Genomic DNA, 27,575 nt, shown 5'->3' with positions numbered 1-27,575 from the left:
GGGGAAGCCAAATTCTCTTAACAACCTTGTTCCCAACTTAACAACTGCCCTGATTCACCTAGCGACTGTGGCAAGGGAGGTTGTAAAATGGAGCAAAACTCACTTAACGGCCGTCTTGCTTTCGCAGGAGAAATTTTGAGCACTGTTGTGGGGGTAAATTGAGGACTATCGTTTACAAGGTAGGTCTCCAGTGCTCAGGCAGAGTGAAACAAATCTCCTGAACTGTCCCGCTGCTTAAAATATTGAAAAAATATCTATACAAATCCTGCCACATTTCTGGAGCACTCTAACCTATATGGTTTAAGACCAGCTGGGCATATGCAGCTTCTAGGATCTTCCTAGAGTGATCCAAGTTATAGATACTGAGGGGAACGCTTCTTAGATCTGACCTATACCGTAATTGCAGAAAGTCTACTAATCTTTGCAGAGGAGATCCGTGCTTCTTTGGGCTACAGTGCAAAATAAATGTTTTTCCCAATTGTTGTTGTTAGTTGCAAAGTCATGTCCGACCCATCGCGACCCTATGGACAACGTTCCTCCAGGCCTTCCTGTCCTCTACCATCTTCTGGAGTCCGTTTAGGCTCACGCCTACTGCTTCAGTGACTCCATCCAGCCACCTCATTCTCTGTCGTCCCCTTCTTCTCTTGCCCTCAACCTCTCCCAGCATGAGGCTCTTCTCCAGTGAGTCCTTCCTTCTCATTAGGTGGCCAAAGTATTTGAGTTTTAGCTTCAGGATCTGGCCTTCTAAAGAGCAGTCAGGGTTGATCTCCTCTAGGACTGACCGGTTTGATCGCCTTGCAGTCCAAGGGACTCACAGGAGTCTTCTCCAGCACCAGAGTTCAAAGGCCTCAATTCTTTGGTGCTCAGCCTTTCTTATGGTCCAGCTTTCACAGCCATACATTGCAACTGGGAAAACCATAGCCTTGACTATAGGCACTTTTGTTGACAGGGTGATGTCTCTGCTTTTTAGGGTGCTGTCTAGATTTCCCATGGCTTTCCTCCCCAGGAGCAACCATCTTTTAATTTCTTGGCTACGGTCCCCATCTGCAGTGATCTTGGAGCCCAGGAAAATAAAATCTGTCACTACCTCCATTTCTTCCCCATTTCTTTTTTCCAATAAGGCTGACTAAACCCGTGTTTTAAGAAATATACCTGGTCATTTGTACTGGGGGGATGGCAAAATCTGGTGTCCCTGCTTTAAACTGAATCATTTGAGAACATTTAGATCAGGAATCCAGGCTGGGTCTCTGTCGCCCATCTAAACGCAGGACGAAGCTGGCCAACAGGATGAATTCTCTCATTCTCGAGATCTGACTTGGTTCAAACATTTTCCTTTGAAGATTAAGACATTTCAGGAAATCTTATGCTTCCCCCCAACCCCCCATCCATTTTCTCCCGACTCTCTCTGTGCTTCCCTCCTCGGCTTATGCACATACGTGCAGTCTATGAGTGCACCGCTTCTTTCTGTCTGGAATCCCTTGCCTTTCATTTGGCAAATTCAACTTCAATTAAAATTCATGCAGCTGCAGTCACCGTTGCGATTGCTGGTAGAAAATTACGGTCAGCCATGTGTTGTTGAATAGATGTTGCAACGCTGCACACCAATTTAAAGCAATGATTTGGCCTGATCCATAGGTGGGATTGCTCTTAGATAAAATGCTAGATAGTTAGATAAAGCCTTGGTAAGTCCACATTTGGAACACTGAATCCAGTTTAGGCCTCCACGATGTAAAAAAGATGTTGAGACTCTAGAAAGGGTGCAGAGAAGAGCAACAAAGAGGATCAGGGGACTGGAGGATAAAACATACAAGGAACGGTTGCTGGAATTGGGTATGTCTAGTTTAATGAAAAGAAGGTCTAGGGGTGACATGATAGCAGTCTTCCAATATTTGTTGGGCTGCCACAAAGAAGAGGGAGTCAAGCTATTCTCCAAAGCCCCTGAAGGCAGGACAAGAAGCAACGGATGGAAACTAGTCAAGGAGAGAAGCAACCTAGAACTAAGGAGAAACTTCCTGACAGTTAGAACAATTAATCAGTGGAACAACCTGCCTCCAGAAGCGGTGAATGCTCCATCACTGGATATTTTAAAGAAGAGAATGGACAGCCACTTGTCTGAAATGGTATAGGGCTTCCTGCCTGAGCAGGGGGTTGGACTAGAAGACCTCAAAAGGTCCCTTCCAACTCTGTTATTCTAGTCTAGTCTAGTCTAGTCTATATTCTATTCTATACTATCTCTTCTCGTATTGTATTGTATTGTATTGTATTGTATTGTATTGTATTGTATTGTATTGTATTGTATTGTATTGTATTCTATTCTATTCTATTCTATTCTATTCTATTCTATTCTATTCTATTCTATTCTATTCTATTCTATTCTATTCTATTCTATTCTATTCTAAAATCACTTGTGGGCCCCAATATTTCTGGCACCACGGACCAGTTTCGCGGCAGACAATGTTTCCACGGACCGGGAGAGGGGAAGGTTTTGTGCTCAACCAGATCCTGCGCGTGTGCAGAGGAAGCTTCATTCGCTTGCCCACCACTTGTGCTGCCCGGTTCCTAACAGGCCACAGACCGGTAGCAAGACCACGGCCCAGGGGTTGGGGACCCCTGCTCTAGGGACATTCCGGATTTTGTTCCCCAATTTGTAACGCATTGCCAGTAGAACTGATTCTTGTTTCAGCGGATGTAGCATTGCTATATTTTTATTGCTCATCCAGCCCGAGTATTGGGCCTCTGACTAACCTTTCCTGCTTCCTATTGATAGCCTACTTATTACTGAATAAATATATGGTGAACACATTCCAAGATCAAGTGGAATTGGGTCAGCAGACACATCTGCTGAATTTTCAAGCAGTCGTTTTCTGCCAGGGAACCTGTGTTCAAATAGTTCTACTAAAGAGAACTTGTGTTTTCCCTCACCCGGAATCTATCTTCCATTGCCCTCCAATATATATATATATATATATTCCTTTTTCATATCTCATCCACTGTGTTTGGGAACCCACTGATTCTCAGGAATCATGTGTTTTGCCATATGTTGACAACTGAAGTATACTGCGAAATGGTAGCGTGTTATCGAGCTCCATTGGTGAAGGACCCGCAACTTGTGAAGGCAAGCTGTTCCACTGGTTAATTGTCTTCTGAGAAGACGATTAGGAAGTTAGGACATTTCTCCTTAATTCAAGGTTGCTTCTCTCCTTGATTAGTTTCCATCCATTGTTTCTTGTCCTGCTTTCGGATGCTTTGGAGAACAGCTTGACTCCCTCTTCTTTGGAGCAGCCCCTCAAATACTGGAAAACTGCTATCATGTCTCCCACAACTTAATTTCGTTGTGAGTTACACAATGACAATAAAGATTATTGTATAGTATTGTATTGTATTGTACTGTACTGTATTGTATTGTATTGTACTGTACTGTACTGTATTCTATTCTATTCTATTCTATTCTATTCTATTCTATTCTATTCTATTCTATTCTATTCAACAATCTGTCTATTCTATTCTATTCTATTCTATTCTATTCTATTCTATTCTATTCTATTCTATTCTATTCAACAATCTGCCTATTCTATTCTATTCTATTCTATTCTATTCTATTCTATTCTATTCTATTCTATTCTATTCTATTCTATTCTATTCTATTCTATTCTATTCTATTCAACAATCTGCCTATTCTATTCTATTCTATTCTATTCTATTCTATTCTATTCTATTCTATTCTATTCTATTCTATTCTATTCTATTCTATTCTATTCTATTCTATTCTATTCTATTCAACAATCTGCCTATTCTATTCTATTCTATTCTATTCTATTCTATTCTATTCTATTCTATTCTATTCTATTCTATTCTATTCTATTCTATTCTATTCTATTCTATTCCAACTGTCTGATAAGCAAATTCAATGGGGAAGCCAGATTCATTTAACAATCATGTTACTAAGCTAACCACTGTGTGATTCACTGAACAACTGTGGCAAGAGAAGCCCTAAAGTGGGGCAAAACTCACTGAACAACTGTCTTGCTTAACAACAAGAATTTTGGGGCTGAAATGTGGTGCTAAGCCAAGGACCGCCTCTAGTTCCAGAGCTTAAAGTCATCCAGATAACAAATCCCGTAAGAGCTGTGAGCCAGCAAAATTGCATTCAAAGGTTTTTCCTGAGCTGGGAGGTGGGTCTTGTGTGTGCCAGGCATCTCCCCCCCCCCACCGTAGGAAAAATAATACACCTAAAGACAGAACATATTTGCTAAAGTGTGAATTTAATTCCCTGCCAGAGCAGCGGTCATGGGAATAAAGGGAACGGTGACTTTCCAAGGGTTGCAAGGAAGTGGAGTCCTAAGCACATCAGTTCTTGCTTGCTGCTGACGTCTTCATACTGTCATGAGTGAGTCCAGCAGGAGAGGTGGGCAAAGCTTACCAACCCTAATCCTGCATTTTCAGGGTTACTCATCAATGCCATTTATAGCAAGAATCTGCCGTCAGACTGCCAATGCATGCAGTCGCTTTGTAGCTTAACTCCTGCTAAGGAGATTTGGGAGTAGCACAGCTTTCCTAACCTGGAGCCTTCAAATATATTCCAAATGTGACATGGAAGATAGAATAATAGAGTTGGAAGGGACCTTGGAGGTCTTCTAGTCTAGTCCAACCCCCTGCTCAGGCAGGAAGCCCTAGACCACTTCAGACAAATGGTGGTCCAATTTCTTCTTAAAAACTTCCAGTGTTTTAACACCCACAACTTCTGGAAGCAAGCTGTTCCACTGGTTAATTGTTTTCACTGTCAGGAAGTTTCTCCTTTGTTCTAGGTTGCTTCTCTCTTTGATCAGTTTCCATCCATTGTTCCTGCCCTCTGATGCTTTGGAGAACAGCTTGACTCCCTCTTCTTTGGGGCAGCCCTCTGAGATATTGGAGCACTGCTATCATGTCCCCCCCTCACCCTTCTCTTCATTAAACTAGACATACCCAATTCCAGCAACCATTCTTCATATGTTTTAATCTCCAGTCCCCCCTAATCCTCTTTGTTGCTCTTCTCTGCACTCTTTCTAGAGTCTCAACATCTTTTTTACATCGTGACGACCAAAACTGGATGCAGCATTTCCAGTGCGGTCTTACCAAGGCTTTGTAAAGCGATATTAACACTTCACGTGATGTTGATACTACCGGTATCCCTCTGTTAATGCAGCTTAGGACTGTGTTGGCTTTTTTGGCAGCTGCTGCACACGGCTGGCTCTTATTTAAATGATTGTCCTAATGTGAGATGGATACAGCAAATGAAATTGCCTTAAGAAAAATTGCATTTGATTTTGGATTGCCTCCCTGGTTATGCAACAAACTTTTCAAGAGCTGCCAGGAAGTTGATGCCCATCTAAACCATGTCAAAATCTCAAAACTGAATTGTAGCATCTATTTGTGTATCTCTCTGTCTCTGTCTCTGTCCATCTGTCTGTCTGTCTGTGTCTGTCTGTCTGTCTGTCTATCTATCTACGGTATCTATCTATCTATCTATCTATCTATCTATCTATCTATCTATCTAATCTATCTATCTATCATCTATCTATCTTATGTCTGTCTATCTCTGTCCGTCCATCCGTCCATCTATCTATCTATCTATCTATCTATCTATCTATCTATCTATCTATCTATCTATCATCTATCAGACTATCATTGAATTCTCTGTCTCCCATCCTTCCAGGGACAATCCAGTTAGATTAATTGCCAGGGTCCTCACCTATAATCACTCTTACACATAATCTTATAAGGACATTTGTCCTCATAGCTGTTCACGTTGTTTTCACATTTGAAAATAAATACCTAAATGGGGCACTTTGGTTACAGGGAGGGCGAGAAATAAATAATCACAATTGAACGGCAGGGATGATAAAAGGTGGATGGACGAAGGGAGCCAAATTTAAAGCAGCGTGGGGGGATTTGCATATTTCAGTTCTGCTTTACGGCTTCTTTTAGCAGAGTGGGATTAATGATCTGCTAAATTATGAGCGTGGTTGGCCAACGTCCGGGATTTCTGCTCGCTTTCTCTCTGCAGGGCTAACTTGGGCCTGTCCCCCCCCCCCCACACACACACTTTTGAAGGCCTACAGAAAGTGGACTCCAGAGGAAAGAAGGGCGTGTAGCATGACGAGGGCCTTCTTGTCATTAGGAGATGCCGAATTCAGCCCCGCCTGTCTGGAAGGCAGCTCCGGGCACAGAAAGCTCCCAGCCTTGTCTTGACTAATGAGATGACTCTGAAGGTTAAGGAGACTTTAAAGCCGCACACGCTCCGGGGAACCAAAAAAAAAAAAACAACTAACCAAAGCTCTCTGAGGTTGCTGGTTGCTCCCAGCCTTGTCCTGACTAATGAGCCTTTTCATGAAATCACACGGCTACGGATCGGTCTCGGAACAGATCCCAACCTTTGTTGACGTTGGCTTCTTCTACCAAAGGACATCTTGATTTGGAAGACAAAGACGAAGCTGAGGAGGGGAGAATTCGGCTTCTGGCGCCCTTTGGCTAAAGGACCTGGCTTTCCCTGAGGCTGGCAGTCCTCCGCTTATGGCCAGGATGTCTGTTGCTAAGTGAGACAGCTGTTCAGTGAGTTTTGCCCCGCTGGTTTTCTTTTTCTTGCCGCCCTGATTAAGCACTGGTTGGGTTTGTCACCCATTTGTAAAGTGAAATCTGCCTTTCCACCCCCCACCCCCCACCCAGGATGCTGCGACCATCATAAATACGAGTCAGTTGCCAATGGTCAGGGGTCCCTTTTTTCCAGGGTCGTCGTAACTTCGAATGGTCAGTAAATGAACGGTTGTCAGTTGAGGACTGCCTGTATCTGGTTAGGCCCCTTGGCCCACTGGAGGACTCTTTGGGAGTAGGGGGGCTACCCTCCCCCCCCAAGGTGCACCGTTGCAGCCTTTAATATGCTGCTCCTTTATTTTTACCGACTGAAATGATAGAGGGTCCCTTGTCTGAGCAGGGGGTTGGACTAGAAGACCTCCGAGGTCCCTTCCAGTCTTTAGTATGCTATTTCTTTACCTACTGAATTCAGTGGGAGTTATACCCGCGCACAGCGTCTGAGGTGGAGTTACAAAAGAGCTCTCATTGTGTAGAATTATGTGGGAGATGTTCAACCCTCTGTTCAACTGCTCCCACTGAAGCCACGAGACCTCAAAGCTCCAAAACTTTATTGTGGCCACGCTACGTCCCGAATGCTCGGAGTTGGGGAAGAGCATCAGTCAGGCAAGGGGTCTTTATCCCCCTTCAGAATGTGGCATATCTTGGCGAAGATGTTGAGACTTGGGGGGGAAACGAGCAGAGAAGAGCAACTAGGAGGATTAAAGGCCTGGAGACAAAAAACATACGAAGAACGGTTGCAGGCTATTTTATTTTATTTTATTTTATTTTTATTTTATTAAATTTATATACCGCCCTATTCCCGGAGGACTCAGGGCGGTGTGCAGGGAAGATTAAAACAAACATACAAAAATTAAAATCAGATTAAAACAATTAATTAAATAAAGTCCCCGAAATTTAAAACTAAAGCCGAATAAAAATTAAAACCCCTCAGCCTGGGACAGACAGCTCAAAGAGCCAAGTTTTCAGGTCCCTGCGGAATGAGCGAAGGTCGGGGGCAGTCCTAAGTTCCATGGGGAGCTGGTTCCATAGGGCCGGCGCACCCACAGAGAACGCTCTTCCCTTGGGAATAACCCGCCGGCATTCCCTAACCGGCGGTATCCTGAGAAGGCCCTCCCTGAGGGAGCGCACGGGACGAAGGGAGCTTGATGCCGGCAGCAGGTGTTCCCTCAGATATTTTGAGCGAGTGCATTGTTTTTCACTCCCTACACCTCACTCTCCCGCCACAACAGCACGACACACAAGCTCCAGGTTGTCAAAATTCCTGTCCCCCTTCAGGAAGAGGAGGCATTCACCTTCACTCCCCCCCAGCGAAGGAAAGGGATACTTTGGTGCAAAAATCTTTAAAAATATTCCTCCCTGAGGCATAGAATCAAAATCACGTGAAGTCTTAGTACCGCTTTATAAAGCCTTAGTAAGGCCACACCTGGAATATAGGGCATCCAGTTTGGGTCACCACAAATTGCAAAAAGATGTTGAGACTTTGGGAAAAAGTGCAAAGAAGAGCAAGTACGATGATTAAAAGGCCTGGAAAGAAAAACATATGAAAAATGGTTGCAGGATTTGCGTTTGGCTAGTCTGGAGAAAAGAAGGACCAGGGGGACATGATAGCAGTACTCCAGTATTTGAGGGGCTGCCCCAAAGAAGAGGGGGTCAAGCTATTCTCCAAAGCACCAGAAGGCAAGATAAGAAACAACGGATGGAAACTAATCAAGGAGAGAAGCAACCTGGAACTAAGGAGAAACTTCCTGACGGTGTGGACAATCAACCAGTGGAACTGCTCTCCACCAGAGGTTGTGGGTGCTTCAACACTGGAGGCTTTCAAGAAGACACTGGGCAATCAGTTATCTGAAATGGTATAGGATCTCCTGCTTGAGCAAGGGGTTGGACTAGAAGACCTCCAGGGTCCCTTCCAGCTCTATTCTGATTGATTGATTGTATTTCTTTGGCTTTTTGTAATCCTACCACGATTTGACTTGAGCCTCCCGGTGAAAGGAAATTTAGTGGTGGTTATAAGGTGTTTGTTTCACAGCTCAAGTACAGCACATGTTTTGAGTGTCTGGCCTTGACTTAAGGATGGATGAAAGCAGAACATGTTTCTCTCTCCAATGAGTAACTATGAAGTGTGGTTACACATCTCGATGAGCGAAAACAGCTTTGAGCTCTTTCCGGGGGAACTTCAGTTGTCATGTAACAGATCATTCACAGAAACAAAGGATTTAAGCTCCAGGGTTAGTTGAAATTTCTTCCTTCTCTCCTACCACCTGAATTTAACAGCTCTCCTCTCATCTCTGCAATAGACAATTACCAAGCATTGTGTTTTACACAAAGATGATATCCATATAGGTAAATTCATATAATATAAAGCAATAGCGATTGATTATTTTTTGTGATATCTGTCTGTCTGTCTGTCTATCTATCTATCTATCTATCTATCTATCTATCTATCTATCTATCTATCTATCATCTATCTATCTATCTATCTATCCCTATTTATTTATTTATTTATTTTATTTTATTTATTTTAATCCCATTTATATCCCGTCCTTCTCTGAAGACTCAGGGCAGCTTACAATCTAAGCGCAAATCAAATGTGCTTAGCAGTAGCCTTCATCCTATGTATATGCCTGCTTATTAGGGCTTTCCCCCCCCCCAGCGGCATTATTACAAAGTCAGCTTATTGCCCCCAACAATCTGGGTCCTCATTTTACCTACCTGGGAAGGATGGAAGGCTGAGTCAACCTTGAGCCTGGTGGGATGCGAACCTGCACTAATGAGCCTTGGTGGAGCAGTGGGCTGATGCCTCCTTAAGTAACACCAGCTGCCTGCAATTAGTGCAGGTTCGCGTCCCACCAGGCTCAAGGTTGACTCAGCCTTCCATCCTTCCGAGGTAGGTAAAAGGAGGACCCAGATTGTGGGGGGCAATTAAGCTGACTTTGTAATAATGCCGCTGGGGGGGGGAAAGCCCTAATAAGCAGGCATATACACAGAATGAAGGCTGCTGCTAAGCTTGTAAGCCGCCCTGAGTCTTCGGAGAAGGGCGGGATATAAATGGAATTAAAAAAAATTGCAGGCAGCTGGTGTTACTTAAGGAGGCATTAGCCCACTGCTCCACCAAGGCTCTCTGTCTCTCTGTCTCTGTCTCCCTCTCTCTCTCCCCCTATCTCTCTCTCTCTCTCTCTCTCTCTATCCTCTGGGCCTGATCATAGAAAGAATAACAGAAAAACAAAACAGTCTAACAGAGTTTATTTGTGAGAATTTGTGAGAGAAGAAAAGAGGTGTGTTAAACCTTGCAATTATTAAACTTATCAAAGTATAAAATAGTGGAGAAAATGGGAAAAGGAGAGGGAAGGATAAAGGGGAAAAAGAAGAAATACATCAACCTCCGGCTCCTTTCATTGTGCAGTAGAATGAAAATGGTAACACGGGAGCCTCAGCTTATTATTTTTGCAAACTTAATATGGACTAGCCATTTAAGACTCCTCCAATTGGCAAATTTTTTCAAGCGGCTAGACTTCAACAACTAGTCCCATTTACTTTCAGGTTTCTCGATCCGTTCAAACTTTGACCAAGCACTCAAACTGATGAAAGGTCACCCAACGGATCTTTAATACAATCACCACATTACGGCTCGTTTATAAAGACTGAGATTTTAAAACCAAGTTATTATCATTTCAGCTGTCAACAATTCCGTTATCTCTGAAGACCTAGGGACAAGACGCCATTGCATGGCCCAAAAACAAGCCGACGTATTTTAACGTTGCCGTAGACATGCGCGCAACAGAAGAGCAATGGTGGGGCCTATTTGTGTCTCAATGAAGATGGAAGTTGAGTTGCCAGTTAATGAGCTGGCAGCGTTTGTGATCTCTGGGCTGGTTGCCAGAATATTTTGTACAAAAGCCAAACGTTGGGGCCTGGTTGCCAGGTTTGGGTAATTGTAAAACAGTCGCTGCATTTACACCGAGGGTTTAAATTGAGACGCTTATTAAAGCTAATACTGTGAGAGTTTAGCATGTTCAGATGTCTTACTTGGTGGCATCACTGCTTAGGCATCTTTCTAGCCATTCCCTACAAGACCCAGAGGGCAGAAACGGCTGGTTTTATATATCTTGCTAAAGCGTGATAAGGACTGGTTGATATCTGCCTCTGTGGGCAGATTTCAAGACCCATCAGATAGAAAATGATTGACCCAGGCAATGGGCCTTGTCTATCAGAGCACCTGTCCACCTGTCTCTTTGGAGACTTGTATGCCCCCATCCTCACTTAATCGAATTGAGCCCTTAAAACTTGGCTCTTCCCTGATCTTTGATAAGAGGGGTTTATAAAGGCAGGAAGATGGGCATCAGAAGCTGGAGGTGGAGTCAAAAGAGCAAGTAGCCTAGAATCCTTATGTAGCCACAAGTAAAAAAAAAACCTTCATTGGGTATGGCCCAATAAAGGAATTTGTTATGGGCAGTCTAGAGAAAAGAACAGGATAGCAGTCTTCCAATATCTAAGGGGCTGTCCCAAACAAGAGGAAGGGTTAACTTATTCTCCAAAGCACCAGAAGGCAAGACAAGAAGCAATGGATGGAAATGAATCAAGGAGAGAAGCAACCTGGAATTAAGCAGAAACTTCCTAACAGTGAGGAGAGTTAACCAGTGGAACAACTTTGCCTTCAGACGTCGTGGGTGCTCCATCACTGGAGGCTTTTAAGAAAAGACAGGACAGCTACTTGTCTGGAATGATATAGGGGTTCCTGCTTGATTAGAGGGTTGGGCTAGAAGACCTCTAAGGTCCCTTCCAGCTCTATTCTGACTGATTGAAGTCCAGCTCCCCTTGAATTCTGTGGACCCTTATTTTAACTCCAAGGAGGTGCTGGCTATTAGTTGTGAAGATTCCTATATGTAGTTCACGTGTGGAGCTGGTGTTTCATGCCTGACCATTGGTGTGTTCCTGGTATGATGTTTGTTTTGGTAGCGTTGCCAATTTTTCCCCTTTCATTTGCACTATTCTATTCATTTGCATCATTCTGTTTTTAATTGCCGCAAGCCCCCCAGAGTTACAATGAAGTTGGACGGCCTATGAAATCAGTCACTCATCTAATCCATCACTCAATCTATCTTTGAACCCTGGGCTGAGATACCTATTAAAAGAATTCAAGCTCATCTCGTTATTCATTTGGGCTTTTAATTTTCCACTTGCATCCCATACTGATTTGTCCTACCGCCCTGCCCGTTTGTTTCCTTCTTTGGGGTTACCTTAAAAAAAAGTTTTTTTCGGGGGGGGTGTTTCTCTAATTTCCTAAATATACTTTCATTGGTTCTTCCTCCTCTCCTGAACTCTAATTATTTCCAGGTGCATCGTTTAGAGAAAATGGGGTAAATTATCTCCATCTCTGTGCCTTATATTCCCTGAGATTTCTTTCCTTGCCAGCTAACTAGCTTCTGCATGATATTAAGCCATAATATACGGGAGGGAAGAGTCAGTCGTAGCATAAAGTGTTGAACCGATACTTTATGCTTCAATATTGCAGGCAAACCTAAAAAGGTCTATTCCAGGAGTCAGCACAGGGATCTCGACAGTGTCGTGTTTTAACTCGGCCACTGAGCAAAAAGCTAAAGATTTTTATGAATTGTAGAGGAACCTACGAAAAACACAATATCCTCGCTGTAAAAACATATGATAGGTTTGCTGCACGTTACATACTGTAAGTTTACACCTTTGTCTATTGATTATCTGGATATTTGCAGCCTAATGTCGTAGGACAGACATGTCAAACACAAGGCCCCGGGGGCCGGATCCGGCCCACGAATTGGTTTCATGCGGCCCGCGAAGCCATCCTGGAAACAGTGAGGGAAGGGCCCCCACTGCCTTGGCCCTGGCCCAGAGACCCTCCTTCTGCCAGAGACCCCCAGATCTGTCCCACTCCTGCCCAGGCCCCCACAGGCACCCTGGATGCCAACGATGTAGAGCTGGCCACGCCCACCCAGTAGGCCATATGCACTCTAGCCACGCCCACCCAGTAGGCCACGCCCACCCTGGCCACACCCACCCGGCCCCCTGAGGGCAACCGCAATGCTGATGCGGCCCTCCATGAAATTGAGTTTGACACCCCTGTCGTAGGACTTGGCGTTATGTATGGAGTATAGATAATCCTTGACTTACCACGGTTTGTTACTGACCGTTCACAATTCCGGCACGGACAAAAGTGGCTTAGGACCGGTTTTTTCACACTTACCACTGTCACGGCATCCCCCGCGGTCATGTGATCCAAATCCAGACACCTGGCAACTGACTCATATTTATGATGGTCGCAGCGTCCCGGGGTCCCGTGATCACCTTTGGCCACCTTCTGACACCCTTCACTTAAAAACCGTGTGACCAACTGAACAGTGGCCGTGATTCGCTGAAAAAACTGTGGCAAGAAAGGTCCCCAAATGGGGCAAAATTCCCCTTAACAAATGTCTCACTTAGCAACAACAACCAGTCAGCTCAATTGTGGTCGTACATCAAGGATAATCTGTATTTTGCTTTTATTTTATTTTGCGAAGCGTCGTTGCGATCTATGATTTGATCGGGGATGAGGGAACACCTGGGAAAGGGGGGGAAATATAGGCATCAACTTGTGTGCCAGAAATTTTGGCTCAATCATCGTCGTACGTCGAGGAGAACTTTTATTTGTTTCCTAGCATTTTTCTTTTTGTCCCCATCACTTGGCAGGACTCAGCTCTACATTTTCCGACAGGGAGTAAAATTGGAAAAAAACTAGGAAGAGACTCTCCTAGGATTCAATTACAATTAACAGCAGGGCAACTGAGGTTGGCTAAGAATCAGCCATTGATAGGAATAGAGAGGTCCAATGTAACAGGATATTTAGTCCAAGTTGAGTTGTCTTCTTACAGTCGTATCTCCGAGGAGTTTCTTTTAAAGGCTTCTCTTCTTAAAAGACACAGGAAGCCCCTGCTGGGAATAGGGTCCCCATCGTGGGAACACCATGCTGATTAGGGAGGATTGGCAGACAATGTAGAGCAGGGGTCCCCAATCCCAGGGCCATAGCATGCCAGAAACTGCTCCGTGCAAACAAGCGAAGCCCCATCCACAGGATGCAGGTGTTGTGATTCCTCACCAGCCAGTGGATCCAGCAGCTGAGTCTGAGGAATCAGATGAGGAAGAGGAGGGGCCTGGAGTGATATTAGAGTCAGAGGAAGGCTCTGAGGAGCTCGAAGACTTACAGTCAGATGAGGAGCCCGGCCCCTCTACTCGCCCTCAGGCTGAGACACAGCTGCGCTGGGAGCCTGAGTTGAACAGTGATGAAGCACAGCTTCGACAAATCCGGGATGCACGAAAGCGCCGGCAAGAGAAGCGAGTAGGACAGAGGAATGCAATGGGGCGGCTCCAAAGGCAAAGGAGAAGGCATTAGGAAGCTACATCTTGGCTGCATTATAAAAGGGAAGGCGTGGGAGGCAACCGTTCGTGTTGAGGATGGAGTTTCTGTGGACTGTGTTTGTTTACCTTGGACATTGACTCAGGTCTGTGAGAATAAAAAGGCTTGGTTTTTTCTTGTGGTTCGTGCCTGTTTCTTGGAAGAGGGGTTTCTCCTTGTGAGCGTAACAAGGACTCACATAGGCTGGGACAGAACAGCAGGCAACGTGCGAAACCAGGCGCTCCTCTCCGGTGTGTAGAAAAACTTCTTTCCGTGGAAGTGGCCCCGGTGCCCGAAGGATTGGCGGCCACTGATGCAGAGGTTTAAGGGTTTTTCTACCCAGTGGCCTTAAGAAAACAATTTTATGTCTGGAAACCAGGCAGATGTGAAGCCTGCTTAAGAAACCCATTGCAGGCGTTCTTGACGTCCAGCCACAACTGGGCGCAAAATTTCTGTGGCTAAGCGAAATATTTGTTCAGTGACTTTTGCCCCATTTTATGAGCTTTCTTGCCACATTTGTCAAGGGAATTCCTGCAGTTGCCAAGTTAGTCACACAGTTGTTGAATGGCTCTGGCTTTCCCCCCTTTTGCTTGTCAGAAGGTTGCAAAAGGGGATCACGTGGCCCCCGGGGATACTGCAGCCATCCTAAAGGCACGCTAGTTGCCAAGTGCCTGAATTTTGATCAGAAGAACAGAGTCATTGGGTTGGAAGGGACCCGGAGGTCCTACAGTCCACCCCCTGCCAAAGCAGGAGGTCCTATACCGTTCTGGACAAATGGACAACATTCGCGACTTCTGGAGGCAAGTTGTTTCACAGGTTGATTTTTCTTACTGTCAGGAAAATTCTCCTTAGTTCCAGTTCTCCTTGATTATTTTCCATCCATTGCCCTTTCCTTTCCTTCCTTCCTTCCTTCCTTCCTTCCTTCCTTCCTTCCTTCCTTCCTTCTTTCTTTCTTTCTTTCTTTCTTTTCTTTCTTTCTTTCTTTCTTTCTTTCTTCCTTCCTTCCTTTCCTTCCTTCCTTCCTTCCTTCCTTCTTTCTTTCTTTCTTTCTTTCTTTCTTTCTTCTTTCTTTCTTTCTTTCTTTCTTTCTTTCTTTCCCTTCCTTCCTTCCCTCCCTCAGTCCCTCTCCCTCCCTCCCTCCTTTCCTTCCTTCCTTCCTCCCTCCCTCCCTCCGCTCCCTCCCCCCTGCCTCCCATAGAATAATAGAATAACAGAGCTGGGAGAACATGAAGGTCATCTAGTCAACCCCCTGCTCAGGCAGAAAACCCTATCCATTTCAAACAAATGGCTGTCCAGTCTCTTCTTAAAAACCTCAAGTGTTGGAGCATTCACCACTTCTGGAGGCAGGTGTTCCACTGGTTAATTGTTCCACCAGCAAATAGTTCTTTTGCTGTGGCTCTTAACTCACCAGGACCAACTAAGGAAGGAAGTTGCTACTCTCCCTTTTGGTGCTGTTCTCTGTGATCTTCGAGAAATCAAGCAGGATGGGTAAAATGCCAGAGAATTAGAGATGGGCAAATGGAAAAAAAAAGAGAGGACTTGGGTAACCAGAGAACTATCGGCTTGAAATCAATACTGAGATTGCAATTGCTTTGTGAGCATTTTGAAAAGTCGCCTTGGTTGGCAGGAACAAATGTGGGATTAACAAGAACAAGTCCTGCCATACCAGCCGGTCTCCATATTTGAAAGTGACCAGTTTAGTTGGCCACAGGAATGTAGTGGACATGATGTCCTTTGACTTTGCAAACCGTTCAACAACGTCTCTCGTCAGATCCTGATAGACACGATGACAAACTGCACGACCGCTAGATGAATACAAGGATGGTTGAACAACTGCATCCCTCGAATGGATGTCAAGCTAAATGAAATATTTTTTTGAGCGATAGACGACAGGTCCTGCACTGCTCAACGTGTTTGTAAAGTGGCTTAGATGACAGGTTGGAAACATGATTATTCAATCTGAGGAAAAACAAAAACAAAAAATAGGACAGCAAAGAGACGGGGATGACAAGATCTGGGCACGTGCAAAATTCTTTATTTCAGTTGAAGAGATCAAAGGCATGATTAGAGAACGGGGAAGATCATACTGGGAGCACTTGCAGATCAAAACAAGCCAACAGTATAATGAAGAGGGATGGAGGGGAGGGAGGGAGGGAAGGAAGGAAGGAAGGAAGGAAGGAAGGAAGGGGAGGAAGGAAGGACGGACTAGCAATAGCCTTAGACTTATATGCTGCTTGACAGCCCTCTTTAAGTGGTTTACAGAGTCAGCCTGTTGCCCCTAACAATCTGGGACCACATTTTATCAACCTTGGAAGGAAGGATGGAAGGCTGAGTCAACCTTGAGCCAGTCAGGATCGAACTTCCTGGCAGTGGGCAGAGTCAGACTGCAATGCTGCATTCTAACCACTATGTCCTCAAGGCTTGGGAAGGAAGGAAGGAAGGAAGGAAGGAAGGAAGGAAGGAAGGAAGGCAGGAAGGCAGGAAGGAAGGAAGGAAGGAAGGAAGGAAGGAAGGAAGGAAGGAAGGAAGGAAGGAAGGCCGTTGTTGCACCAAAAGAAGGACAGGGTTGGTCAAATTCCGTCATTGTTCTTCTCTGCTCTCCATTGGGCAGATCACAGCTAAAGTACTGTGCAAGTTCTGGACCCCACATTTTTGGAAGGACATTGATACCCTGGAGTATGTCCAGAGGAGAGCCATCAAGATGATTAGAGATCTGGAAGAACAAGGCTTAAGTATCTCAGTCAGGAGAAGACACTGGGCAGAGAGGATCCTTGTCTTCAAGTATCTGAAGGATTGTCTTGTAAATGCTGGGGCAGAATGTTGTAGAGATGTTTCAGCACAACAGAACAAGAAATGGTGGTATAAGAAAACATGTTTTGGTTGGGCTGTAGAGAGGCTTTCTAGAGACTTTTCAGCAATGCACAGGAGGCTGTGGACTCTCCTTCTTTGGATACACTCAAGTAGAGTCTGATCGTCATTTGTCAGGATCACTGATGGATTCCTGCCCTGAGCATTTTACAGAAGCTGATCTCTAAGAACTGTATATTTACTGTTAAACCTGGAAAAAAAATTACTTGTGTAGGGCTTTTTCTGGCCCACAAGAATTGCTCTGTCTAGGGATGGAGGCATAATAACCAGATGTCGTTGCAAGAGCCAGGTTGCAAATGTGCTGATTGAACATCTGGAAAGTGCGTGAAGGAAGCAAAAGGCTGAATCTATTGGAAACGATAACAAAACCCCCCAAAGAAGAGTTGTTAGAATGCCTCCCTTTAAAAAAAATCCAACTTATTTATATCTGTCTGTCTGTCTGTCCGTCCGTCCATCCATCCAGTGGTGGGATTCAAATATGTGAACAGCCGGTTCTCTGCGTGGAGGCCGCTTCCGGAAGTCCATTCTGGGCCTGGGCAACGAAAAATTAGCTACTGGTTCTGCAAACCAGCTGAATCCCACCACTGAGTTAACCCTTTTTTAATCTGGTGGAACAGGCAGGAGAAGACAAGTCTCTCAAATAACCATGTCCGGAGCCATGTAGGTCTTGAAAGTGACGACCGACACCTTGACCTTCAGCCAACACGTCAACTGGTAACCAGTACAAAGCATTGAAGTCATATAAGTGTGCCATTCCCCACACTTTCTAAAACCCGAGCAGGACCCAGATCTTCTTGGCATCTGCAGCCAGGCTCGCCTATCGACCTAGGGGAGGGACAGCAGACACAGAAACCACGGTCCGTGGGAGGTGAGCTGAGCTCCTACAACGATGTTTGCCCTCTCGTTCGTTTGCCCAGAGGGAACTTGTAGGAAAGGTCTCATGGCGTCAGCTGGGAAAGCAACGTTGGAACAATCTGCCGGGTCTCTCTCGTGAACTGGAGTACTTTTCAATCAGCTGTTGCCGTCCATATGTTTTCTTAATATATTTCCCTGGGAATATTTACTCCTGATTGGCCTCACGTGCCTCCCGTCTACTCCGGCTATATTCTTTCAGGGGAGTTCACGTTCCTCATCCTTTTCCAGAACTGCTTTGGGGGAAAAATAAAAATTGGTCCCGAATAGGCTTAAGATGAAGCGGTCGAATTCTCACATTTTTTTTATTTGTTTGTTTGAAGGAATCGCATCTGTTGATTCACTTAACAAGGGTGGCAAGGGAAGGTCGTAAACTGGGTCGAAGTTCAGTTAACTGTCTTCCTTAGCGACAGGGGTTTTGGGCTCAGCTCTGGCCCTAAGTCAAGGACTGCTTATATTTTGCTTTTACTTGGTATATCTAAGCAAATGTCTTTTCTGAAGAGTCACTCTGAGCTATAATTTGATCGGGGATGAGGGAACACCTGGGGAGGGTGTGTGTGTGTGAATTGTTAGGGTCACAAACTGGAGCTTGGTTTTTCTCAGTTTCCTGACCACCAGGTTGCAAGATGTAACACCAACCTTAAGGGAAAGGGTTGCGGCATTTCATCATCATCATCATCATCACCATCATCATCGTTAGAAGGGACCTTGGAGGTCATCTAGTCCAACCCCCTGCTCAGGCAGGAAACCCTATACCATTTCAGGCAAATGGCTGTCCAGTCTCTTCTTAAAAACTTCCAGTGTTGGAGCATTCACGGCTTCTGGAGGCAGGTTGTTCCACAGGTTAATTGTTCTTAACTGTCAGGAAGTTTCTCCTTAGTTCCAGGTTGCTTCTCTCCTTGGTGAGTTTCCATCCATCTTGTTCTGCCTTCTGATGCTTTGGAGAAGAGCTGGACTCCCTCTTCTTTGTGGCAGCCCTCTGAGATATTGGAGCACTGCTATCATGCCCCCCCCCATCCTTCTCTTCATTATACTAGGCATATCCAGTTTCAGCAACCAATTCTTCATATGTTTTAGCCTCCAGTCCCCTAATCATCTTTGTTGCTCTTCTCTGCACTCTTTCCAGAGTCTCAACATCTTTTTTACATCGTGGTGACCAAAACTGGATGCATTATTCCAAGTGTGGCCTTACCAAGGCATTGCAAAGTGGTATTAACACTGCACGTGATCTTGATTCTATCTTGATTCATAAAGGTCCCGATGACGGATAAGATGTGAGAATCTGCATTGGGGGGAGGATGTTTATGTGGAAAATAGGGATTGATATTGGCATACCCAGTGGGTTTCTTATTTGAGATGCCTAATGTGGTGTGGTTATAGACATTTGTCCTGGAGATGTCCGTGGACATTTGTTCTGACAGTGAGACCAATCAACCAGGGGAACGGCTTTGCCTTCAGAAGTTGTGGGTGCTCCATCACTGGAGGCTTTCAAGAAGCGACTGGAGAGTCACTTGTCTGAAATTGTAAAGTTGTCCTGCTTGAAAGGAGGGCTGGATTAGAAGACCTCCACGGTCCCTTTCAACTCTGTTATTCTGAGATCTTCAGCAACCGTGATCAGACTCCTTAAGGATTTCGTGGCTTCTGTGGCCGTTTTCAGGCTGTCTCAGTTCAAGGAGAATATTCGTAGCTCATTGAAATGAGCGCCAAGGGCCACTGATACCTTAGTTTATCATGGTCTCGTGAATTTTGGTGTCTTTCTGAAGAATTGTTTACTGTCAGTGTGGGAAATAATGTAGACTGTTCAGGTGAACATCCTTCAGTTCTTTTGAAGGCCAGAGTTTCTTCAGGAATGAAACAGGAGGAATGCAGTACCGAAAGCTTAGCTTATGCAATCTCCTGACCTTAAATAGCCACTACGTACGAACTACCCTAGTAAACTAATTACCTGTTATCAAAAAGACCGTTTTGATAAACTTGAGGGTAACGCTGCCGAATCAGCCAGTAGGACAACTTCCCCAGATTTGAAATACCCTGTTTCTGTTTATGTACCCTGACAATAGTGGCAATAGAAAAGTGTAGGCAACGACTTGTTATCTTGACTTTCATTCCGCCTGGCTTATCTCGGGTGGGAAAGCGAGAAAGCTCGGTGTGTCTAGGCCTGGCTTTCTCAACCCAGGCAGCTTTCAGTTCTGTGAACTTCAATTGTCAGCTAAAGTCCAGCTCTCTCATAGAGCCACCAAAGTTGAGACAAACTGGCCTAGGGAATGGGTTAATCCATCCTTTAAAAAGGTAGGGCTCTGATACATTAAGAGATCTTCCCGGAACCAAATGTGACACATGGTGACCCATATCTCTTTGGGGGGAAGGGGCTGGGAAGGAGGCTAATATCAGACTAAGAGTTCGGGGCTGGTCTTCCATATCTGCTGCCTTTCCACTTTCAATCCAGAGCTAGTTCTGGGACAGGTTCAGTCTTAGCTGAGGAACCTTTGGTGGCAAATTAGAAGACTTGGAGCAAGGGGCAAAAGATCCACAACCTAATTCTTACGAACTAAGGCGGACGTGCGTGTCCCAGGATAATGTTGCAGGATCCGATCTGGGTCGGTCCACCGGGACCAGAGGTTAGCGAGAAACTCCCTCAAAGGAGGGGCTTTGGCATGAGTCTGAAAACTTTGGTCCGGGTGACCGATCCAGATTGGATCCTGCAATCTGATTCTTTGCTATAACTTATCACTTCACGCTTGCAATTTGCTTGTAGGAGGTCATTAGCATGTAGGCTTACAAAACTGGGTGGCAAGCGCCTGGCGAGGAAGCAAGCCTTCCCCAATCCGTACTACGTGCCCACCTGCCTCTCTGTGCAAACCCTGCGAATGTGCATCCAGGGTGAGGTTTGCATCACTGGGTCACGCCACATCTTTTGTCATTGTCTCCCCCTCATGGCGGCCTGACCAGTGGCCTCTGCGACTCTGAATGCGCATTCCACACAGAAAGAAGCTTCTGTTTTAGCGGTTGAAGGGCAACCCCGTCTGGGGGCCTTGCTGCCTGCCACCGCCCTGTTGATGCTGCTGCCCGTAAATCAGACGTGGGATTGTGCTAAATGCAAGGCTCGGCTGGCAGGAAAGTAGGAATAGTATGTATCATGCTTGCCTTTCTATTACTCTCAAGTTTCTGTCGAAGGATGGAATGGAATGGAATGGAATGGAATGGAATGGAATAGCATAGAATAGAATAGAATAGAATAGAATAGAATAGAATAGAATAGAATAGAATAGAATAGAATAGAATGGAATGGAATGGAATGGAATGGAATGGAATGGAATGGAATGGAATGGAATAGAATGAGTTGGAAGGGACCTTGGAGGTCATCTAGTCCAACCCCCTGCTCAGGCAGGAAAGCCTATACCATTTCAGACAAATGGCTGTCCAGTCTCTTCTTAAAAACTTCCAATGTTGGAGCATTCACAGTTTCTGGAGGCAGGTAGTTCCACTGATTAATTGTTCTAACTGTCAGGAAATTTCTCCTTAGTTCCAGGTTGCTTCTCTCCTTGATGAGTTTCCATCTGTTGCTTCTTGTCCTGCCTTCGGGTGCTTTGGAGGATAGCTTGACTTCCTCTCCTTTGGGGCAGCCCCTGAGATATCGGACGAACCAGTGGGCCTGGAAGAAGCAACCCCTGAAAAAGTGGAAGCTTCTTCAAGGTCCAGTCCTGTGGTTTTTCATGAGTTGACCGAACCCCCCCCCTGCCCCAGAAACACTTCAACCGTTGGAGTTTCATCATCCTGGGTAAACGGTTTGCCAGGAGGGAGGCGAGAAGTAAATTCCTGCCATTCAGCTGCTCCCCAAGCTTTAAGCCCGGCTATGAATATCTAAACCAAAGTTCGAATGAAGGGCAGCATTTGCTGGCAGAAAGTCAGGCAGCTCACATGTTGGTTAGTATGTCACTTTGAACAGCCCTTATCTGATATTATTATGACTAACCCGGTGCTGACAGCATGGGGCAGATTGCCGCAGACATGTGATGATTATTTTAAGGCAAGGCTGGGTACACCGTGTGGCTAATATTAACCCATTCTTTCTGCAACGGCTTTATGTATGAATTTACAGTCTCGGAAGGAAAGGACAGAAAAGCAAGACGGGGTATTTACACCGAGGGTTATTTCCACGAAAACTAATGGCCAGCAATATTTATCCTGAACTCATTTGGCCTGCCGCATGCGCTACACGCTTTGAGGGGTAGGAATAAAGATTGGCAGGTCGGAGAGTGCGGGCCAGTGACTTTAAAAGTTCTTGTAAAAGAGCAAAGAAATGCCAGGTGCTTTTGGCCAAGGAAGAATCAATCAATCTATCTGTCTGTCTGTCTGTCTCTCTCTCTTTCTCTCTCTCTGTGTATACTAGTTTGATTGTTTCAGCGGTTGCTCTTTAAAATATATTGCAAAGTGCACTTGAATCACGGAGGGGGGAAATGTTTTCCGAACATCATAGAAATGTCAGGGAGAGAATGCAATGCAAACAACAGAGGCCACGATCTGTGTGTAGAGTCAAGCCAGAGGTGAAGGTACACGCCAGCAGCCTTAATAAAGTCTCTTGCGGTACTATAGAGGATTTCAAAAGTAATGCCAAATGCAGTGGTGTGCGAAACATATTGAGGTGAAAAAGAGACAATGGGGTGCGGCGTATACGGTCCTTCGCTTTGAATTTAGAGGCATCTAGAAGGATGCCACCCTATCTGTAGGGACTGGAGCTTTGCAGGAGGACTGGAGAGGTGAAAAATACCTTTATTGTTTACTCCAAGCAGTGATTTATTTTTTAATAGCAACTTTAAGAGGTGGAATTTAACTCCCAGAATTCCCCTGTGCTGGCTGGGGAATTCTAGGAGTTGAAATGGCACCCGTCTTAAAAGATGCAAATTACAAACAAACAAACAAACAAACAAACCCTGGCTTAGAGAAAAACAGATGGAGTTTAAGAGACGAAAGGAATAAGATTAAATGCAGAAGGCTGCAGGAGCTGTTCGGAGAGTCTTCAGAAAGAGGTTTTTAAAAAGACCTTAGAAAAGTTTCTGGTTTCGTTTGGTTTGGTTTTGTCACCTGTAAAGAAATATGCCCCTTTGCAAAAGATCCCCCAATTCCCCCCCCCCTTTTTGCAAGCTGTGATCCTAACAATGTGCAACATTGTAGAAAGTACAAATCAATTCTATAAGTTGAAAGATTGAATGAAGAATAGAAAATAGAATAGAATAGAATAGAATAGAATAGAATAGAATAGAATAGAATAGAATAGAATAGAATAGAATAGAATAGAATAGAATAGAATAGAATAGAATAGAATATCATGGAATGGAATGGAATGGAATAGAATAGAATAGAATAGAATAGAATAGAATAGAATAGAATAGAATAGAATAGAATAGAATAGAATAGAATAGAATAGAATAGAATAGAATAGGAAGGGACCTTGGAGGTCTTCTAGTCCAGCCCCCTGCTCAAGCAGAAAAACCTATACCGTCTCAGACAGATGAGTCTCTTCTTAAAAGCCTCCAGTGGTGGAGTGCCCACAATTTCTGGAGGCAGGTTGTTCCACTGGTTAATTGTCCTCACTGTCAGGGAACTTTGTCCTTAGTTCCAGGTTGCTTCTCTCCTTGATCGGTTTCCATCCATTGTTTCTTGTCCTGCCCTCCTGTGCTTTGGAGTATAATTTGACCCCCTCTTCCTTGTGGCAGCCCCTCAAATATCTGCAGGAGAATAAATTGAGATGGATTTCCATTTGCATGTGGTTTGGTACATCACCACTAGATGGCATCTACATGTTTACTGCCCTCTTTCACTCCATCTAGTGGTCATTTGCCTTTTTGCAGCTCAGATGGAGTAATCCCACTGAGCAGATCACTAGTGTTGTATAGAGAACTGCATATATTTCATACGTCTCATGTAGCTTCAGGGTTTCTTATCCATCCTCATCCTCACCTTTTCCCAGCCTTATTCCACATCCCTGTAGCTTTCCTTCTTCTTATTAACAATCATCATGCACAAGGTTTCTGCACTAGGCATGAAAGCAGCGGTCTTTAAAACCAATTTACTCATAGTGGAGAGGAATTAACTTTGCCCTCCGTGTCCCAGGCTAATGTTTTTAGAGGATGGCCTTTTTAAACATGCCACAGCCAGAAGCTCCACAAGACATTGGCTGCCTGGCAGTACATGTGACCAAGGAAATGTTGGAGAACAGCTGCCAAGGGAATAGAGGAAGCTTTTACCCTATTAGTAAGTGCTTCTGCAAGCTAAATGTCCGTGGAGATTCTCAAGTCACTCGGGTCAGGGTTGTCCCAAAGGTGCCTTTTTTTCAAGAGGCAACTGGACTCTCTTGTTTGTCTTTGAAGAGGTTTCGCTTCTCATCCCAGAAGCTTCTTCAGGTTCTGACTGGATGATGGGGAAGGGAAGGATTTATACTCCTGGCAGACTGCTGGTCATTTGCCTCCGTTTAGAGAGTCGTTGAGGCCACTTGGAGGTTTGTCTGTGTCCTCAAGGTCACTTGAGTGGTGCAAATGCGTATGGCTGCAGGACACAGGGCAGGAAAGCAGGCTCCACACCCATTTGCACCAGTCGGGACACAGACAAACCTCCAGGTGGTCTCAACAACCCTCTAAAAGGATGCAAACGACCAGCTATCTGCAAGGAATGTAAATCCTGCCATTCCCCACTATCCAGCCAGACCTGAAGAAGCTTCTTGGATGAGAAGCGAAACGTCTTCAAAGACAAACAAGGGAGTCCAGTTGCCTCCTGGAAAATGCTTCTGCAAATAATCTTGGGATCACATTCCCTTGGTCCTCCCCAACCTCCATGGCTCTCCCTAGCTCTCCCTTTACAATCCATTTTACAAGCCGATCACTGTTTGAATCAACCGAAGCTCAAGTCATCAGAAAAGGATTCCTTTGGAAAAGTGTAGGGGGGAAAAATGCCTGAGATTTCCCATTTTCACGCCAGCCAGGCCCCATTTGTTCTTTCCACGGAAATAAGGTTCTCGCGAAAGCGAGATGTATTTCCACTCCGAAGTTCTTTATGCCCTCCCCCGGTTAAAAGATGGATAGAAAAATAGTTCAATTAGGGAAAGGGCTGCACAGCAATTCATATGGGCTTGAAAATATGACACCGGAACGTACGAGACATAGGCAAAGGGATTTCTGAAAGGGGGCAGTTGTGTTCTAAAAATGTTTCTTTGCAGAAAAGAGGGCAGGGACATACATTTTGGTTTTTAAAAGAAGAAATAGAATGAAGTGAATCTCAGGCTAAGGAAAAAAAAACAACGATCCAGAAAAATTAACCAACGCTTTCCCATATTAAATCACTTCCTGGGATGTTCCAAAGCAATGGTGTAAATTTACAAGCACACGCAAACATTAGTTACACATATTTTCAGCATCGTGTGGAACTAAATACATTGTAGTTTCCACACCTCAAAGATAAAACTTAAACGCATAGAATTTCCATTTACCCCTTCGCATCTATTTGTACCCCCTAGCAGAGGCAATTGTAAATGAGAATTGTAGGCAGGTATATTTGCTTATTAAAATAAAAGGTATGCATTCAGGAAAACAATAATCTATCATCTCATTTTTTAGAAAGATATTTGTGGCTGAGCAACAGATCTGGTGCCGAGTTGCAAACGACGCTTCTGATTCGAGGGCGGAAAAATTATTTGAATGTGTCTAGATTAGAATACGCTGCCTACCTACAATTTTTTTTTAAAGCAAACAGGCTTTTAACAGAATAACAGAGTTGGAAGGGACCTCAGAGGTCTTCTAGTCTGACCCCCTGCTCAGGCAGGAGACCCTATACCATTTCAGACAAACAGTTGTCCAATCTCTTCTTAAAAACCTCCAGTGATGGAGTACTCACAACTTCTGGTGGCAAGCTCTTCCACTGTTGTGGAATTGTCCTTGCCGTCAGGAAGTTAGGAAACAAAAAGCAATATGGAGAACGCAGGTTCCCTGGAAAACTCATTTTGTCTGGCCTGTCACATTTTCTCTTCCTATTTTGTTAGTGCAGTTATTATATATGTATGTACTGTATGGGTGTGTATACAAACTCCCATGCACACATATATCGTCCGTGCATACATGCATTGTTGTTGTTCATTCGCTAAATTGTGTCCAACTCTTTGTGATCCCATAGACCACAGCATGCCGGGGGTGGGGCTGACCTCTACTGTCTCGCTGAGTTTGCTCAAACTCATGTTTGTTCTGTCAATGACACTATCTAACCAAGAGCCGTGGTGGTGCAGTGGTTAGAAGCCAGTAGTGCAAGCTGACTCTGCCTGCAGCCAGGAGTTCGATCCCGGTTCCAGGTTGACTCAGCCTTCTGTCCTTCTGAGGTCGGTAAAATGAGGACCCAGATTGTTGGGGACAAATATGCTGACTCTGTGAACCGCTTAGAGAGGGCTGTAAAGCACTGTGAAATGGTATATAAATCTAAATGCTATTCCTCCCTCCCTCCCTCCCTCCCTCCCTCCCTCCCTCCCTTCCTTCCTTCCTTCCTTCCTTCCTTCCTTCCTTCCTTCCTTCCTCCCTCCCTCCCATTTCCTTCCTTCCTTCCTCCCTCCCTCCCTCCCTCCCTCCCTTCCCTCCACCACAGAAGGAAGGTGGTACAGTGGTTACAATGCAGGATTGCAACCAAACTCTGCCCACTGTCAGCAGTTTAATCCTGACCGTCTCAAGGTCGACTCAGCCTTCCATCCTTCTGAGGTCGATAAAATGAGGGCCTAGAATAGATTGTTGGGGGGCAAGAGGCTGACTCTGTAAACCGCTCAGAGAGGGCTGTAAAAGCACTGTGAAGCGGCATACAAGTCTTAAGTGCTATTGCTAAGCCTCAGTGCTATCTCACCCCACCGCCCGTCTCCTTCTACTTTTGCCTTCCATCTTTCCCGACATGAGGGTCTTTTGCGGCCAAAGTGTTTGACTTTCAGCTTCAGGGAGTTTCAAGGCTGATTTTTTGTTTTTTAGGATCGACTGACTTGATCTCCTTGCAGTCCAGGGGACTCTCGCATACACGCATACAAGCCTACACGCACGCACGCATACCTACATACCTAGGCTTGCTTAGAAATTACGAGCCTGGCAGGAATTGTCGCCTGGGCTCCAGGAGGAACTCTCTACTCCTTTCTCGGTCACTCTTATATTTTTATGAAATGAAAATGGACCTTTTTCCGGTATCCAGCCTTGGGGTAAATGTTTCAAGAGTCTGACGGGGGTCGGAAAAGAGAAAAACCTCTTCAGATCAAAATTACCACTTCCGGGGCTGGAAGAATTAACGCCCCTAACGTAAAAAAAAAAGGAGGTTAGATCTTTTTTGTAAATTGTGGTGTTTTTTTTTTTTAAAAAAAACACACCTAAAATTAAACAAGATGTCAAGATATCACGAGTCCCGAGCTTGCTGCCAGAATGCACAATTTTACAGTAGTAAAAACAAAGCTTTGCCGAATGCCAACACACACACACACACACACACACACACACACACACACACACACAGAGCAAAGAATGTTTCCCTTTGTTTACAGGCCCTGTGGTGTTTTTTTTGTGTGTTATTGTTCTTTCCTTTTCCTCTTTTCCTCCTTAATGTTAAACAAAGGCTTTTTTTTTACGGCTTTGGCGTCTTCTCACAACTTCCCACCTGATCTGTGGCGTCTCAGAAACAACTTCCACTTTTGTTAAAGCCAGCCAAAGCTCAAATGGGTTCCAACTCGGAGCTGTGAATGTAGGTTGTGCAATTGCTGGAATAT

This window comes from Vipera ursinii (genome assembly GCF_947247035.1).
Source record: "Vipera ursinii genome assembly, chromosome: 7".
NCBI classification, from domain to species: domain Eukaryota; kingdom Metazoa; phylum Chordata; class Lepidosauria; order Squamata; family Viperidae; genus Vipera; species Vipera ursinii.
Note: the sequence above shows the minus strand (reverse complement) of the source record.